The sequence below is a fragment of the Canis lupus genome, chromosome 22 (genome assembly GCF_011100685.1).
Source record: "Canis lupus familiaris isolate Mischka breed German Shepherd chromosome 22, alternate assembly UU_Cfam_GSD_1.0, whole genome shotgun sequence".
Classification (NCBI taxonomy): Eukaryota; Metazoa; Chordata; class Mammalia; order Carnivora; family Canidae; genus Canis; species Canis lupus.
The window spans coordinates 24,263,331-24,281,234 of record NC_049243.1 but is presented as its reverse complement, the minus strand read 5'-3'; the positions used below and the strand labels follow the sequence as shown (position 1 = coordinate 24,281,234).

General features: G+C 37.2%; 1 pseudogene; it reads left to right on the top strand.

Moving 5' to 3' along the window:
* The first annotated feature begins 2,693 nt into the window (after positions 1 to 2,693).
* Positions 2,694 to 16,339, top strand: LOC100688693 (annotated as a pseudogene).
* Positions 16,340 to 17,904: the final 1,565 nt, after the last annotated feature.

Below are 17,904 nucleotides of genomic sequence, written 5' to 3'. Positions count from 1 at the left end.
CAATAATATACAAAACATTTCCTTAAACTTCTGAAAGAATTCTAAGTGGTTAAGAGGTTATATTTTGGGTTTGGATCACACGGGTTGTATCTAGGCTCTGTCTTTTCCCCGTTATGTGAGTAGGGCAAACTACCTACCTTCTTTGTTCCTGACTTTCCTCCTGGTAAGTATATTGAGAGGATTATGAAAATTATTTAAACCACTTAGCCCAATGCCTAACCCTTAACAAATCATTGATAAAGATTAACAAAACAAAACAAAACAAAACAAATAAAAGGCCCTTGAGGGTGCCTGGGTGGCCTCAGTTGGTTAAGTGTCCACCTCTGAATTTTGGCTCAGGTCATGATCTCAGGATTATGAGACTGAGCCTGTGTTGGGCTCCATGTTGGGCATGGAGCCTGCTTAAGATTCTTTCTCTCTCTCCCTCTGACCATGTCCATCTCTTTCTCTCCCTCTCTAAAACAAAACAAACACAAAAACAAAACAAAACAAAACAAAAAGCCCTTGAACTGTGATAACAGCTATGCATGGTAAATGTTTACAGAGAAAATCAAAAGAATGATTATTTACTACTAGGCAACCATTTTAAGGGAAGCAATTATATAAATACATTTTTTCATAAAGTTTATTTATTTTCTCTGAGAAATGTACACCCATTAACAAAACCCAGGTTAATATCAGCACTAGCTCTAAATCAGAAAAAAACAAAAAACATTTAAAAAATATAAACTAAGTAAATAACTAGATCATCAAGTAATTTCATATATTATGAAAGCAATCCTGTTTGTAGTAGGGTTAGGGAAAAAAGGAAAAACTTCCTAACTCACAGAGAAAAAAGAAAATTGTCAAAAATTACAATATAGTTATAAATACACAAAAATTATCTCTTCCTGTCATATTCATACCCTTCCTAATTTCCTTTTTTTTCCTTCCTAATTTCCATTTACCACATTCTACTCACTTTATCAATCAAAACAGTCTTGCAAAAGACCAAATTACATAGATTATATAGATGATTTTATTCAGACTGTTGTAATAGAAGGAATGTTCATTAATGAAGACGTTTTAAAAGACTAGGGAGGAAAAGTTGGGTTCATAATCGTGGAAACAAGGGGGTTATGAAGAAGGATGACAGTGAGTCCTACTTGAAGGCTTGAGGTGTTTAATTCTTGGAATATGCCAAAAAAGTCACTCTTTCGCAGTTAACCATTTCTCAGAACACAAAAGGGAAGGGGAGGATCTCTTGACAAGCTTTCCAGGAAAAGAGAGCTCAGATAAATTCAACATTGTTAGTCCCTTATTTATTCAATATTAATATTATTCAATGTTAAACAATTTAAAGACAATCCTAAATCTCCTGAGTGGACAAAAGGTTAACTGGAATAGGTAAGTTAAGCTTCCAGACACAGGGATGCAGTACATTTATAGTCAGCATCAGAAAACCAGAACTATTACTATACCAATGGATGAACACAGGATCATAAGCATCAAAGCTCATAAATTATCTTTAAGGTATACTCCACAGGTCTGATAGATTTTTTTTTCTTTTTTTGCAAGGGTGGGCATCATCTTTAAAATATTTAGGTAATTCACAAAATTTAAATATATACAACTTGACCAGTGAAAGCCCATTTCTAACATTTTCTTAATTAACTAATTAACAAGCAAATTAAATTAATTTGCTTATAGTCTTCCTTCCTGTACTGAACTCACAAGATTTCTTCTATTCAAATCTCTTATTTTAATATCATAGAGAAAAAAAAAGATTAAAATGTCAAAATGATTGCCCTAAATTATTAGGCATTTAATGAGCTCTTCTATTTTAAACTCCAACAGCAGTCTTTTGGAAACAGCTATGTTTACAGACTAGTTACAGTTTTATTTTTCAAATTTTCTCCTTTTGAATACCGTAAGTTTTCTAAGTTCTTTTCCTTTATTTCTGATGTCATCCTGATGTTTCTTAGGGTACTCTTCAAAAGGGATAGCAAGCTCGAGATCCCTGTTACAAATGCCATGTTTGTATTTAACAGTGGTGCAGACTGTCAATATTTTCAGTTTGTTAGGGGCATCTGGGTGGTTCAGTGGTTGATGATCTGCCTTTGGCTCAGGTAGTGATCTTAGAGTCCTAGGATAGAGTCCTGCATCAGGCTCCCTACAGGGAGCCTACTTCTCTCTCTCTGCCTATGTCTCTGCCTCTCTCTCTCTGTGTCTCTCATGAATAAAATCTTTAAAAAATATTTTTTCAGTTTGTTAAAATATAAATTAGTTGTATAATGTTTATAAGGAAACTGATAATCCTCTCAGATTCCTCAAGTTCTTTTATAGAAATGTATAGTGATTGCCTGAGAGTTTTTGAAGTGGTAATACCTGCCAACATTGTAGCTGTATTTCAGTTAAAAAAAAAAAAAAAATCTCCAATGTCACATCTCCCAGTATTCAAAATCTACCTAACATTAGCATAAATGTAGATTTTGAAAAGGTTCATGACACATTACCCCAAGATATAGCACCTTCACACATTGAATATTTTAAGTTGAAGGAATTTGAGAATATGGCAGATGCAGGAAGGCAACACGGACCTTCTCTCCCAGCCCCTTGTCCTTCTGAAACAGGTCATAAAACCCTCAAATGAGAGGTGCCTTCCTCATACCCAGAAGAAAAGAGTATCGTTATCTTTGAAGACAAAGTCCACCATGAAGAATCTCAATAAACAGACTGAATGTGCTAGAAAGTTCGCTAGTAAACCAGTTCCCCTGGTTTACTACAATGACCTCACACTCCTCAACTTATCATATTCCTTCACAGCTATCTACTCTTCATCAAACCTATCTTTAAAGTACATAGTGTTTCTTTGGTACACAAAACCTAGCGTAAAAGTACATAGGTTTAAGCCTTCCTTAGGAAGGCTCCCATGCCATGTAAAACTTTATATTAAATAAAATTTGTATGCTTTTCTCCTGTTAATCTATCTTCACCAATTTAATTTTTAGATTCATCCAGGGACCCTAGAGGATAAAGGGAAAACTTTTCCTTCTCTACATTTTCATTTCTGGTTCTTTAAAATATATTTTCTTGTTATTGTTGCTGGTTTATTATTATTTTATTATTTACTATTTACTATATAGTTTTGCTTTTTTTTTCCTTCCTTTTTTCCCCCTGTTCCAATATGAACTTATTGACTAGAGAGCCATATAAAATAGGAGTAAGCTTCTATCTGTGAAATGGGGTTATTAATCTTTCATATGATTTAAGACAATATCTGAAAGAAAATAAGTACATAATAAAGATTAGTCATTACCTGTATTAGACACATTCAATTATTCCAATTATATTATTTATTTAATTTTAACCGAATTTTATTTCTCTTTACTCCTTTTAAAAGTATCTCAGGTATGGGGCACCTGGGTGCTTCAGTTGATTAAGTGTCTGCCTTTGTTTCAGGTCATGATCTCAGGAATTGAGATTGTGCTGGCTCCCTGCTCAGAAGGAAGTTGCTTCTTTCTCCCTCTGCCTCTACCTCTCACTCTCTCTCTCTCTAATAAATAAATACATATACATACATACATATCTCAGGTACAGTATATCACTACTGTTTTTGTTTATATGAGAAACATCACTGTTTTCCATGTTCTGAGAACTGTAATTTAATTATATTTATACCTTTCTTACTTAAATATTATTTACCCTCAAGAATTACATTCTGGTGATAATAAGACACAAAACAACCAAAGTTGGAGAGGATGCGGAGAAAGGGGAACCCTCTTGCACTGTTGGTGGGAATGTGAACTGGTACAGCCACTCTGGAAAACTGTGTGGAGGTTCCTCAGAGTTAAAAATGGATGTGCCCTATGACTCAGCAATTGCACTGTTGGGGATTTACCCCAAAGATACAGATGCAATGAAACGCCAGGACACCTGCACCCCAATGTTTATAGCAGCAAGGTCCACACATTAATTACAAATACTGTAGTATAAAAATCCCAGTTCTTTACAAAAATTATATATTAAAATATTCTATACACTTTAAATTAGTAACTGGAACATACATATATATCAATTCTGCACAATTAAATCCATCTTGGCTGGGAGTATTCTATCAATGTCCACAATAGCCAAACTGTGGAAGGAGCCTCAGTGTCCATTGAAAGAGGGATAAAGAAGATGTAGTCTATGTATACAATGGAATATTACTCAGCCATTAGAAATGACAGATACCCACCATTTGCTTCAATGTGGATGGAACTGGAGGATATTATGCTGAGTGAAGTAAGTCAATCGGAAAAGGACATTATATGGTCTCATTCATTTGGGGGATATAAAAATTAGTGAAAGGGAATAAAGGGAAAGGAGAGAAAATGAGTGAAAATATCAGTGAGGGTGATAAAACATGAGAGACAGCTAACTCTGGGAAACAAACAAGGGGTAGTGGAAAGGGAGGTGAGCGGGGTGTTGGAGTGACTGGGTGATGGGCACTAAGGGGGGGCACTTGGCAGGATGAGCACTGGGTGTTATGCTAAATGTTGGCAAATTGAACTCTAATAAAAAAAATTTTTAAAAAAGAATTACATTCTTCCATATCTGATTGGAAAAGACATCCAATTCTCCTTAATAACTGAGCCATGGTTTATCTTTAAGTGGCGGTAGCTAATAATAAAACTGTTTCTCTCTCTCTCTCTTTTTTTTCTTGTCTGTATTGTTCGTAGTCGGCAGTAAAACCATAGGCTGGAATTCCCAGTAAATTGCATATTTGATAGACTTTATAAAGCAACCTTCAATAGCAAATAAGAAAAAAAAACAAAATTGAGCAATAAATAAAAGAAGAAAATTGAAATGAATTGCACATTGTCTGGAAAATCATGAAGACAAAAAATAAGAACATTCTGTGATTTGTGAAGCCTTCATCACCTGCTTTTCTTTTTTGTAAAGACTATTTGAGGAGGGGGGGAATAATATTTTTTTGTAGAAGAATGGTGATTATTATACTTAAGTTTTATTTCCCTCTTTGCTATGGTATGATACAACAATTTCATAAATTAGCCATTGCCTATTTAAACTTCTTCCTAGTATGAAATTGCACTATCACCATACACTTGTAGAAGCTATAGAGAATATAATAACTTTCATTCTTACTCATTATCTCTCTCCCTCCTTCCCTTTCTCTCCTGTCCCTCACTTGCCCCACCCTCCTGTCTCTGCCTTTCAGCAATTACATCTCACATCTTCTAGAAAAATGTTTTACCTTGAACTCTATCCATTTGGGTTACTGAAAAACTGTCTGTCATTTATATTGACCTTTTCTTTGACCAAAGTTAACTTGTTAAGTGACGGATATTTCTCTACAGTTGGACCTATCATTATAAACTCATACCATGAACTTCAATGATTCCCCAGGACCAAGATGTTAGCACAAGATATTCTTACTACTCCTTTTTTTTTTTTTTAAGATTTTACTTATTTATTCATGAGAGACACAGAATGAGAGAGAGGCAGAGACACAGGCAGAGGGAGAAGCAGGCTCCATGCAGGGAGTCCGACGTGGGACTCAATCCTGGGTCTCCAGGATCCTGCCCTGGGCTGAAGGAGGCGCTAACCTGCTGAGCCACTGGGGATGCCCTTACTATTTCTATTAGAGTCTTAAGACTCACACAGATACTTGGGACTCTTCTCCTATCTAGGTTTTGGTACATGATTGGTGCAGGAAGTATAATTCCAGGAGTAGCTAAAGTGGTTTCCTGCTTATCTTTCAGGGCTGATAGAAACTAAGAGCAGACACAGAATGACTTCATACCTGTTGAACAATTTTAAGCTCCTCAGACAAAGCCTGTCTTCCATTAGATATTTATTCATGAATGGAAATAATAATTACATACACATGCATACACACGTACACATAATAAATGTTGCCTAAGTGGTCTCAAATTATCTGTGATAAGGATCTCTAATTAATTTTTTTTCCTGTCTAATACAGATGAATATCTTTGCAAAATACAATAAAAGCATCACATGGATGCTAATTGTTGTAGAAGTTTCGAATGTTTATTTTGTTTCTGTACTTAAACTGTTAAAGACTTATAACAAATAATTTTTATCACATTACATTAACCTGAATATCTTTATTCCATGAAATGTCACTATATCTACTGGGATTAGATTTTAGTGAAAGCACTGAAATCAAAGTGTTATAAACCAGAGATGATAAGAGTCTGTTTCTAGTATATATAAAATCTGAAGATATGCAGGCCCATGCTTGGTATATAGCAACTCTATCACAGAGCCTGCAGATACCCAGCCTCCCTCCATTCCATTGTCCATATACTTGGGCTCTCTTGGTTTTCCATTTGGGGAACCTGGGGGCTTTAACAGTCTGTCACCCTATCTGTATAAAGGCAGCAGGAGCCAGGAAAAGACACCTAATAACAACAAAGCACTGATGGGAGCTATTGAAATTCCAAGAACCTGACATAGAGCACTTCTGTCTTTACCTTATTAGCCAAAATTTAGTTACAGGGCCACACTTAACTATGTAAGAGTGTTTGAGATGAAATCTTTAAAATCTTCATCCTGGGCAGTTTGACTAACTAAAAAAAAAAAAAAAAGAAAAAGAAAAAGAAAAAAGAAAAAAGCCAGGAAGGGGGAAGAAACTGCAAGCTATACCCCTGAGCTTATTGCATAGGTACAATTTAATGTTTATTTTTTTTATTTTTTATTGGTGTTCAATTTACTAACATACAGAATAACCCCCAGTGCCCGTCACCCATTCACCCCCACCCCCCGCCCTCCTCCCCTTCTACCACCCCTAGTTCGTTTCCCAGAGTTAGCAGTCTTTACGTTCTGTCTCCCTTTCTGATATTTCCCACACATTTCTTCTCCCTTCCCTTATATTCCCTTTCACTATTATTTATATTCCCCAAATGAATGAGAACATATAATGTTTGTCCTTCTCTGATTGACTTACTTCACTCAGCATAATACCCTCCAGTTCCATCCACGTTGAAGCAAATGGTGGGTATTTGTCATTTCTAATAGCTGAGTAATATTCCATTGTATACATAAACCACATCTTCTTTATCCATTCATCTTTCGTTGGACACCGAGGCTCCTTCCACAGTTTGGCTATCGTGGACATTGCTGCTATAAACATTGGGGTGCAGGTGTCCCGGCGTTTCATTGCATCTGTATCTTTGGGGTAAATCCCCAACAGTGCAATTGCTGGGTCGCAGGGCAGGTCTATTATTAACTCTTTGAGGAACCTCCACACAGTTTTCCAGAGTGGCTGCACCAGTTCACATTCCCACCAACAGTGTAAGAGGGTTCCCTTTTCTCCGCATCCTCTCCAACATTTGTGGTTTCCTGCCTTGTTAATTTTCCCCATTCTCACTGGTGTGAGGTGGTATCTCATTGTGGTTTTGATTTGTATTTCCCTGATGGCAAGTGATGTGGAGCATTTTCTCATGTGCTTGTTGGCCATGTCTATGTCTTCCTCTGTGAGATTTCTCTTCATGTCTTTTGCCCATTTCATGATTGGATTGTTTGTTTCTTTGGTGTGGAGTTTAATAAGTTCTTTATAGATCTTGGAAACTAGCCCTTTATCTGATATGTCATTTGCAAATATCTTCTCCCATTCTGTAGGCTGTCTTTTAGTTTTGTTGACTGTATCCTTTGCTGCGCAAAAGCTTCTTATCTTGATGAAGTCCCAATAGTTCATTTTTGCTTTTGTTTCTTTTGCCTTCATGGATGTATCTTGCAAGAAGTTACTATGGCCGAGTTCAAAAAGGGTGTTGCCTGTGTTTTTCTCTAGGATTTTGATGGAATCTTGTCTCACATTTAGATCTTTCATCCATTTTGAGTTTATCCTTGTGTATGGTGAAAGAGAGTGGTCTAGTTGCATTCTTCTGCATGTGGATGTCCAATTTTCCCAGCACCATTTATTGAAGAGACTGTCTTTCTTCCAATGGATAGTCTTTCCTCCTTTATCGAATATTAGTTGACCATAAAGTTCAGGGTCCACTTCTGGGTTCTCTATTCTGTTCCAATGATCTATGTGTCTGTTTTTGTGCCAGTACCACACTGTCTTGATGACCACAGCTTTGTAGTACAACCTGAAATCTGGCATTGTGATGCCCCCAGATATGGTTTTCTTTTTTAAAATTCCCCTGGCTATTCGGGGTCTTTTCTGATTCCACACAAATCTTAAAATAATTTGTTCTAACTTTCTGAAGAAAGTCCATGGTATTTTGATAGGGATTGCATTAAACGTGTATATTGCCCTGGGTAACATTGACATTTTCACAATATTAATTCTGCCAATCCATGAGCATGGAATATTTTTCCATCTCTTTGTGTCTTCCTCAATTTCTTTCAGAAGTGTTCTATAGTTTTGAGGGTATAGATCCTTTACATCTTTGGTTAGGTTTATTCCTAGGTATCTTATGCTTTTGGGTGCAATTGTAAATGGGATTGACTCCTTAATTTCTCTTTCTTCAGTCTCATTGTTAGTGTATAGAAATGCCACTGATTTCTGGGCATTGATTTTGTATCCTGCCACGCTACCGAATTGCTGTATGAGTTCTAGCAATCTTGGGGTGGAGACTTTTGGGTTTTCTATGTAGAGTATCATGTCATCGGCGAAGAGGGAGAGTTTGACTTCTTCTTTGCCAATTTGAATGCCTTTAATGTCTTTTTGTTGTCTGATTGCTGAGGCTAGGACTTCCAGTACTATGTTGAACAGCAGTGGTGAGAGTGGACATCCCTGTCTTGTTCCTGATCTTAGGGGAAAGGCTCCCAGTGCTTCCCCATTGAGAATGATATTTGCTGTGGGCTTTTCATAGATGGCTTTTTAGATGTCGAGGAATGTTCCCTCTATCCCTACACTCTGAAGAGTTTTGATCAGAAATGGATGCTGTATTTTGTCAAATGCTTTCTCTGCATCTAATGAGAGGATCATATGGTTCTTGGTTTTTCTCTTGCTGATATGATGAATCACATTGATTGTTTTACGGGTGTTGAACCAGCCTTGTGTCCCAGGGATAAATCCTACTTGGTCATGGTGAATAATTTTCTTAATGTACTGTTGGATCCTATTGGCCAGTATCTTGTTGAGAATTTTTACATCCATGTTCATCAGGGATATTGGTCTGTATTCTCCTTTTTGGTGGGCTCTTTGTCTGGTTTTGGAATTAGGGTGATGCTGGCCTCATAGAACGAATTTGGAAGTACTCCATCTCTTTCTATCTTTCCAAACAGCTTTAGGAGGATAGGTATGGTTTCTTCTTTAAACGTTTGATAAAATTCCCCTGGGAAGCCATCTGGCCCTGGACTCTTGTGTCTTGGGAGGTTTTTGATGACTGCTTCAATTTCCTCCCTGGTTATTGGCCTGTTAAGGTTTTCTATTTCTTCCTGTTCCAGTTTTGGTCGTTTGTGGCTTTCTAGGAATGCGTCCATTTCTTACAATTTAATGTTTAAAAGAGTTCCCAGCAATAACGCATTTGATTCATTACTTAAAAAAAAAAAAAATCCCATCTAAAGTTTCTTTGCCCTCAAAAACTTTTTGAAATAGTAAAGAACTATTTTTCCCCAAAATTGGAATTACTAGTGCTCAGTTTCTGCTCATATTCTATCTATTCCAGGAAATAAAATGCAGATTTAATTTTAATACAGTTCAGTGACCTTCTCTATTAGATATGAGTGACAAAGTACATTTCACTGTGTTAGTGACATTGACTTCACTGGACAATCATATCCTCAATAGTGTCATTTACTAAGGAGACAAAAGGAGTATATATATATTAGTATCATTTAAACTTGACAAAAGAATATCACTTCTGGGATGGATTAAGTATTGGCATGGCAAATTTCATGGTCACTTCTGATAATTCAGGATGAACTTTTATAACATATGCCCTTTTAAGAACTAATACAAAAGGATAGTACTTAAACCCATCTGGAGAACTTTTTTCCTAATAACATTTATGAAATCACAGTTGCCTAAAGTCCTTATCAATGTAATTTGCTAATCCACATGAGCCGCTGTGAAGAACAGAACATTCACATTAATTTTAATATATATAAAGATTAGACTTCTTTTGGACTTTTGGTAACAAGTCACATAAAATTCTTTGCTTCCCTCCCAAAACTTCTTTCTTCCCCAGTGCCCCAGATCAAGAACAAAGAAAGAAAGAAAGAATGAATGATAGCTTAGAATATGATATATTAGAGGAGGACGCTATTTAGATTACATTATGAGGATTGGACATAAGATAATGTAAATATACATGTACTAAAAGAAATGTGAATTTATAGTGTGTTTATTTTCATAAGATTAGCATAAATGCTTTAAATATGTATTTTCTCACATTGTGACCTTGAGGCTTGAGTTCCATTTGTAGTTCAGACAGAAGTAATTCAATAGTTTAGGTAAGAGATGATTGTATCTTGCATGGGGTTAGTGATGGTGAAGATGAAACATATGTGAATAAATTGGAGTATCCATCAAAGGGATTAGTGATGGATTCTATTTATAGGTAAGAGGTAAAAAGAGTGATGCGTGGGTTTCTAAGCTGTTGAAGCATAATGGTATTGGTACCATTCACTGAGATAGGGAGAACTGAAAGAGAAACATACTTTGAAATCAGTGTTGTGCACAATTTCAGAATGGATGCAACAGAAAGATTATCTGACACAATTATAAAATATGTTCTTAGAGTAGAAAGAAACCTTTGAAATTATCTAGTCCATCATTTTAAATGATGATAGCTATACTGTTTCTGCTTGGATGTTTCAAGTGATAATATCTTCTTGGCTTTATAAATCCAGAATATTTTTTAAATAGGCATCATTATTTTGATATTCTTCTTATGTTCAGACAGTATCTGCTCCTTTGTAGAAGATAATAGCAATTTTGAAAGTAAAATAGAGTTCTATAGGTCTTTCTCTATCAGTTCAAAAAGACACTGACACTTCTTAATGAAATATTTATTGTTTAGAAGGGCAAACCTATTCCCCTGCCTACCAAAATGGGAACAAGTTAGAACTGATATACAAATTATGGAAACAGTCAAACCCACAACAGAAATGTTTGTTTTTTTATTAAACTGAGGAATACAATTAACAAGTTTGTATGGTTAAAAGATAAACTGAGGTATATTAAACATTTTATGACTTATTTGAGCAAAACTCAATTCCAATTGGGTAGTGCCAAATTAGCAGTGGAAAGAATGCTCTCCCTATTGGAACCACCTGTGGGATCCCCAAATATGTGGCAGAAGTCATTGCATATATGCCAGATTATTATATACATGTGGTAGTTTATGCTTTTTCAACTTAATTAGTTTGTTGATTTATAAAACAGCGATTGATGCTTGCTTGCTTTTTGAATAGTATGATAAACCAAAAGCCATAGACACCAAGAACTTGAGGGGAAAAAAAATCTAAACACTAAGGACATCATTGAGACTGATGTTATTCTTTTTTGAGAAACAGGTACTTATGTTTGTTTATGTAGGATATTTTATGTAACATATGTTAAGTCAGAAAGTGTGAAGGGTCTGAGACTTTATCCTACTTGTAAGTTAATAAGTTAATCTATGTAATTTCATGCATATCCTGACAGAAGTATCAAATTGCAGAGAAACAGGCCATGTATAACTCACACTTATAGATAGCAGAAATTTATTCCTCATAGTTCTGGAAGCTGAGAAGTCCAAGATCCCCAGCAGATTTGGCATCTGGTGAGAGCCCACTTCCTGGTTCATAGACAGCTATCTTCTTGCCTTGTCTTCACATGGTGGAAGTGGGGAGGGAGCTCTCTGAAGCCTCTTTTATAGGGCACTAACCTCACTAATGAGGGCTCCACCCTTATGACCTAATCACCCTCAAAGGCTCAGCCTCCTAAATCACATTGGTGTTAGCTTTCAACAAATGAATTTTAGGAGGACATAAACAATCAGTCAATTGCCTACAGTGAGAATCAGGTATTATTGGGTACACAGTGGATTCATATCACAGGACAGGTGATCCAAAATTGTATCACTTAGTGCTCATATTGGGAAGCTGATACATATACCCCATTAGCCCTGTGGTGAAAAAAGACTCTATTTTATTTATTTATTTTTTATAATAAATTTATTTTTTTATTGGTGTTCAATTTACCAACATACAGAATAACACCCAGTGCTCATCCCATCAAGTGCCCCCCTCAGTGCCCGTCACCCATTCACCCCCACCCCCACCCTCCTCCCCTTCCACCACCCCTAGTTCGTTTCCCAGAGTTAGGAATCTCTCATGTTCTGTCTCCATTTCTGATATTTCCCACACATTTCTTCTCCCTTCCCTTATATTCCCTTTCACTATTATTTATATTCCCCAAATGAATGAGAACATATAATGTTTGTCCTTCTCCGATTGACTTACTTCACTCAGCATAATACCCTCCAGTTCCATCCACGTTGAAGCAAATGGTGGGTATTTGTCGTTTCTAATGGCTGAGTAATATTCCATTGTATACATAAACCACATCTTCTTTATCCATTCATCTTTCGTTGGACACTGAGGCTCCTTCCACAGTTTGGCTATCGTGGACATTGCTGCTATAAACATCGGGGTGCAGGTGTCCCGGCGTTTCATTGCATCTGTATCTTTGGGGTAAATCCCCAACAGTGCAATTGCTGGGTCGCAGGGCAGGTCTATTTTTAACTCTTTGAGGAACCTCCACACAGTTTTCCAGAGTGGCTGCACCAGTTCACATTCCCACCAACAGTGTATGAGGGTTCCCTTTTCTCCGCATCCTCTCCAACATTTGTGGTTTCCTGCCTTGTTAATTTTCCCCATTCTCACTGGTGTGAGGTGGTATCTCATTGTGGTTTTGATTTGTATTTCCCTGATGGCAAGTGATGTGGAGCATTTTCTCATGTGCTTGTTGGTCATGTCTATGTCTTCCTCTGTGAGATTTCTCTTCATGTCTTTTGCCCATTTCATGATTGGATTGTTTGTTTCTTTGGTGTGGAGTTTAATAAGTTCTTTATAGATCTTGGAAACTAGCCCTTTATCTGATATGTCATTTGCAAATATCTTCTCCCATTCTGTAGGCTGTCTTTTAGTTTTGTTGACTGTATCCTTTGCTGTGCAAAAGCTTCTTATCTTGATGAAGTCCCAATAGTTCATTTTTGCTTTTGTTTCTTTTGCCTTCGTGGATGTATCTTGCAAGAAGTTACTGTGGCCGAGTTCAAAAAGGGTGTTGCCTGTATTCTCCTCTAGGATTTTGATGGAATCTTGTCTCACATTTAGATCTTTCATCCATTTTGGTTTATCTTTGTGTATGGTGAAAGAGAGTGGTCTAGTTTCATTCTTCTGCATGTGGATGTCCAATTTTCCCAGCACCATTTATTGAAGAGACTGTCTTTCTTCCAATGGATAGTCTTTCCTCCTTTATCGAATATTAGTTGCCCATAAAGTTCAGGGTCCACTTCTGGGTTCTCTATTCTGTTCCATTGATCTATGTGTCTGTTTTTGTGCCAGTACCACACTGTCTTGATGACCACAGCTTTGTAGTACAACCTGAAATCTGGCATTGTGATGCCCCCAGATATGGTTTTCTTTTTTAAAATTCCCCTGGCTATTCGGGGTCTTTTCTGATTCCACACAAATCTTAAAATAATTTGTTCTAACTCTCTGAAGAAAGTCCATGGTATTTTGATAGGGATTGCATTAAATGTGTAAATTGCTCTGGGTAACATTGACATTTTCACAATATTAATTCTTCCAATCCATGAGGATGGAATATTTTTCCATCTCTTTGTGTCAAAAGACTCTATTTTAATCTAAAATGTTAGTGTCTTATGATCTGAGGAGAGGAAGATCTCTTGGTTTGTTACACTGAACTTTAATCAGATGTTACTCAGGGGATGGTATATCTATTATCATTATTACTCTGAAATGTAAGCAAATCTTCAGGAAGACAATAATTTTTACTATCCTGAAATGTGTCCAGGGAGTGAAATGTTTGTAATTCCTTTCCTATGAAGACCTGAAGTATACAGGAAAAAAGAAAAAGAAAAAGAAAAAAGAAAACTCAGGGAAACCCAGGAAGAACTATCTTCTGGCATTATACATATACTAGAATCAACTTAGATTCTTGTAGGCACACAGGATTTCTGAATATAACAATGGCTCCTGATTCTTCTCAAGGTCTCATCATGGCAAATCAAGACCGTGTCACCCACAACATTCTTAGTGAATCTGTCATGGAGCCTCAGGCTCTTAATGAAGTAGATTATGATGAAGAAGCAGCAACTGTTAATAGCCAGTCAGAAAAAAGTTAGAATGAATTGGATAATTCTAAACTCTCAAAGAGCAGTGCAGCCAGGTTTCTCCACCAACTAAAGGAAGATAATTCTGAGTTAATTAATAAACCGTGGACTGATGATATTCAGCAGAAAATAGCAACACAGTCACAAATAAAAACCCCTCCAGGAGCTCCATCATCTGTCCCTTCCATCAGGGGAACAGAAAGCTGTCTATGAATGCTACCAATGCTGTCAAGAAAATCCACACCAGGCTTCAGTCTGAAGAATCTACTGAGACTCTAGATTCAAGCTATATTATGGGATAAGTGTTAAACTCAAGGAAGCAAAACCAGTTGTTAAAGTGAAAGGAAAATTGGATTTGTGTGCTCCTTCCAAGCAGAAGAAAAACACCTTAGCAGCTGGCACAGCTCCACAGACTTACCAAATAGCAATAAATCCAGGTTGGATGCCCTCAAACACATGAAACATGAAGTGGAACACTAAACGGAAGAATACAAATGGTGGACAGGACCTGAAGTCAAGCAACTACAGAGTAGCCAGTCCAATAGACTTTACTCTGTCACTGGTGAGCTCCCTCTATTTCCTGGTTTGGTACCTTAAAGAAAGTGAGCTCCAACTGTATAAAGTAGAGACAAGGCAGCAACTGGAACAAGTGTTAGGTGATCATGGAGAGCTCACTGAGCGCTTACAGCTAAAATTTCTCTTCTTAAAGAAGAAAATACTGTTACCCAGTCAAGACTTCAGCAGTACATGGTCACAACAGATGGGCAACTTATATTACACAGGCCGTGAAGAACTGTCCTTTAATAAATAGCAACAAAGAAAGTCAGGCATCAGAAAGGGGATCCATGAGTAGGAAAACTATAGATAAATTAGAGGGCTCTGTTGTAAATGCCAATGTCTCTGTGCCATTGATGTTCAGAGAGGAAGAACTGGTTGAGTTTCCATAGGAAGATTTGCCTGTTAAACTATCTCACATGCCAACCTCCCCCCGCTCCCCTGCCCGATAACAATAGTGTGAATCTGCCCAACAGTTTTACAGCGCATATATTTGAGTCTGGCAGATCAAATAACATCATCAAAGCAGAAGATCAATTTAGAATTATCTCCGTTACAAGATGTATTAAGGAGGACTGTTCAAACTTGTCTTAATCCACGAATTCCTCCAACTACGGAAATGATTGAGAAGCAACAAAAGTGAGAGGAGATGACCTTACCTATTCTCACAGACAATCAGAATTCAGACAAAGAGAGTTACCTCTTCATTCAGTGGTGGAGAATCCCACATGAGGGAAGATCTGGAGAACAAAGCCCAGGATCCTTTTGTTAATCTCTTGCAGCCCCTCTGCAGTTCCCATTCACTCAGCAAGCCAGAATCCCCAATTTCTCAGAAGAACCCCCAATACTGGAAGATGGGAATAGCTTAGAACAAATGAGGCATCAATATAGAGAAAGGACATCATGGATGAATTACTGAGTTGACAATGCAGAATTCAGCTATCAGGCACATCAGAATAATATTGGGCTGGGAGAAGAGCAAGGGGATGGACTTCAGGAATTAAACAAACAAGAGACAGGTCATGTTAAGTGACATGACTGCTACTTTTCCAGCAGCAAAATCTCTAACACCAAGCAGCATGCAGGAATGGATTGCAGAAATGAATCAGCAGATTATGGATGCTCATGGAAAATTCTTGCAGAGCAACAGATACTTGCTGGTTTGAATCTTTCCTCTCCACCAGTATCACCCATTCTGTCACCTCTCAGAGCATGGATTGAAGGAGAAAGGGGATAATTGAAGTATCTAACATAAGAACAGACTCCCCCAACAGTTCAAAATGCAGTGCTATCTCTCCTACCAGTGAAATAAATATAAGATCTTCAGAGGCTACTAGTAATTCTTGTTCTCCATTAAATCTACTTCAGAAAGGGTGAGATACACACTTCTTAATCCAAAAGCAAAGACTGAGAAACAAAATGAAGAAAGCTGGTTTGTTCTTTCTACCCACCAGTATAAAGTACCCACCAGTCATAAATGAAGTTAGTTTTAGAGAGTTTATCTCAGGAATATATCTCAGTAATATATCCTTGAGCTTTCCCTCCTCTTTCTCTGGCCCTGCTTCCAAATTTTCATGTTCTTCTTTTAGATAAAACCTACAAAGATCTTACAATTTAGTACTTATGGAACAAAGAATAAAGCAATTATTTTAACTTTTGACCTTTTCAAATAGATTTCCAATACCTAACCAATAAATAATCTCCTATAAATAAAATACTGACTATAGGGAAAAATTATAAACTGAAAATTTTTCAGGAAAAGTTTTTGAGGCTCTAAGATTTATTAATTTAAGATTTATTAATTTTTTATCTTATTTTATCCTATTATCTATCTATGTATCTATCTATCTATCTATCTTTTTTTTAAATTTTTATTTATTTATGATAGGCACACAGTGAGAGAGAGAGAGGCAGAGACACAGGCAGAGGGAGAAGCAGGCTCCATGCACCGGGAGCCGGTCGTGGGATTCGATCCCGGGTCTCCAGGATCGTGCCCTGGGCCAAAGGCAGGTGCCAAACCGCTGTGCCACCCAGGGATCCCATCTATCTATCTATCTATCTATCTATCTATCTATCTATCTATCTATCTAACTAAGTAGGTGCAATGAAGTCCAACACAGGGCTTGAACTCATGACTCTGAGATCAAGACCTGAGCTGAGATCAAGAGTTGGACACTTAGTTAACTGAGCCACCTAGGTTCCCCTTCATTCATTTATTCTATCATTTACTTAAAGTATTATTAATATTTAATGATATAATAAACATAGTCACAATCTAGTGTTGAAAACAATGTATAATCATACAAGTAGAGAGAAAACTGCAACTATGAAAAGAACTATCAACCGAATTTGGCAGTTGTATCGGGGAAGAGTCTCTGAGGCACTGATGCTGCTTAATGAAGAATGAATATAACTTACCTAGAAGAACAAGGAAGGAAGGACAGTCCAAGGGGAAAGAATAGCAATGTGCATTGCCCCATGGTGGAAGTATGGCCTGTTCACAGTTCCCAAACAGAAGGATAGAAGGTGCGATCCTGGTATGAGAAGACAGTGGTATATAATATGAACCTTGCATTTGATTAGGGATAACTGGCTAAAATAATCTTAATAAATAATGAGCCATGGAGGTATTTTAGCAGGGGAAAGAATATGGTAGTTTAATATACTTTTTCAAAAGATTACTATGGCTATGTTGGGGGTGGGGCAAGACGGCGGAGGAGTAGGGTCCCCAAGTCACCTGTCCTCAACAACTTACCTAGATAACTTTCAAATCATCCTGAAAACCTACGAATTCGACCTGAGATTTTAAAGAGAGAAGAGCTGGAATGCTACAGAGAGAAGAGTTTTCACTTCTAACAAGGTAGTAAGATGAAAAAATAATTAAATAAAAAAGAATCAGGTCGGGGAGCCCCACCCCCACCCCCGCAAAGAGCCAGGCTAAGCGGGATGGTGAAAGCCTCCAGGACAGTAAAGCCCAGCCCTAGAGAAGCAGGAACTTTAAAAATCTGCATGGGATTCTTCCTAGACAGAAAGGCGCTTAGCAGGG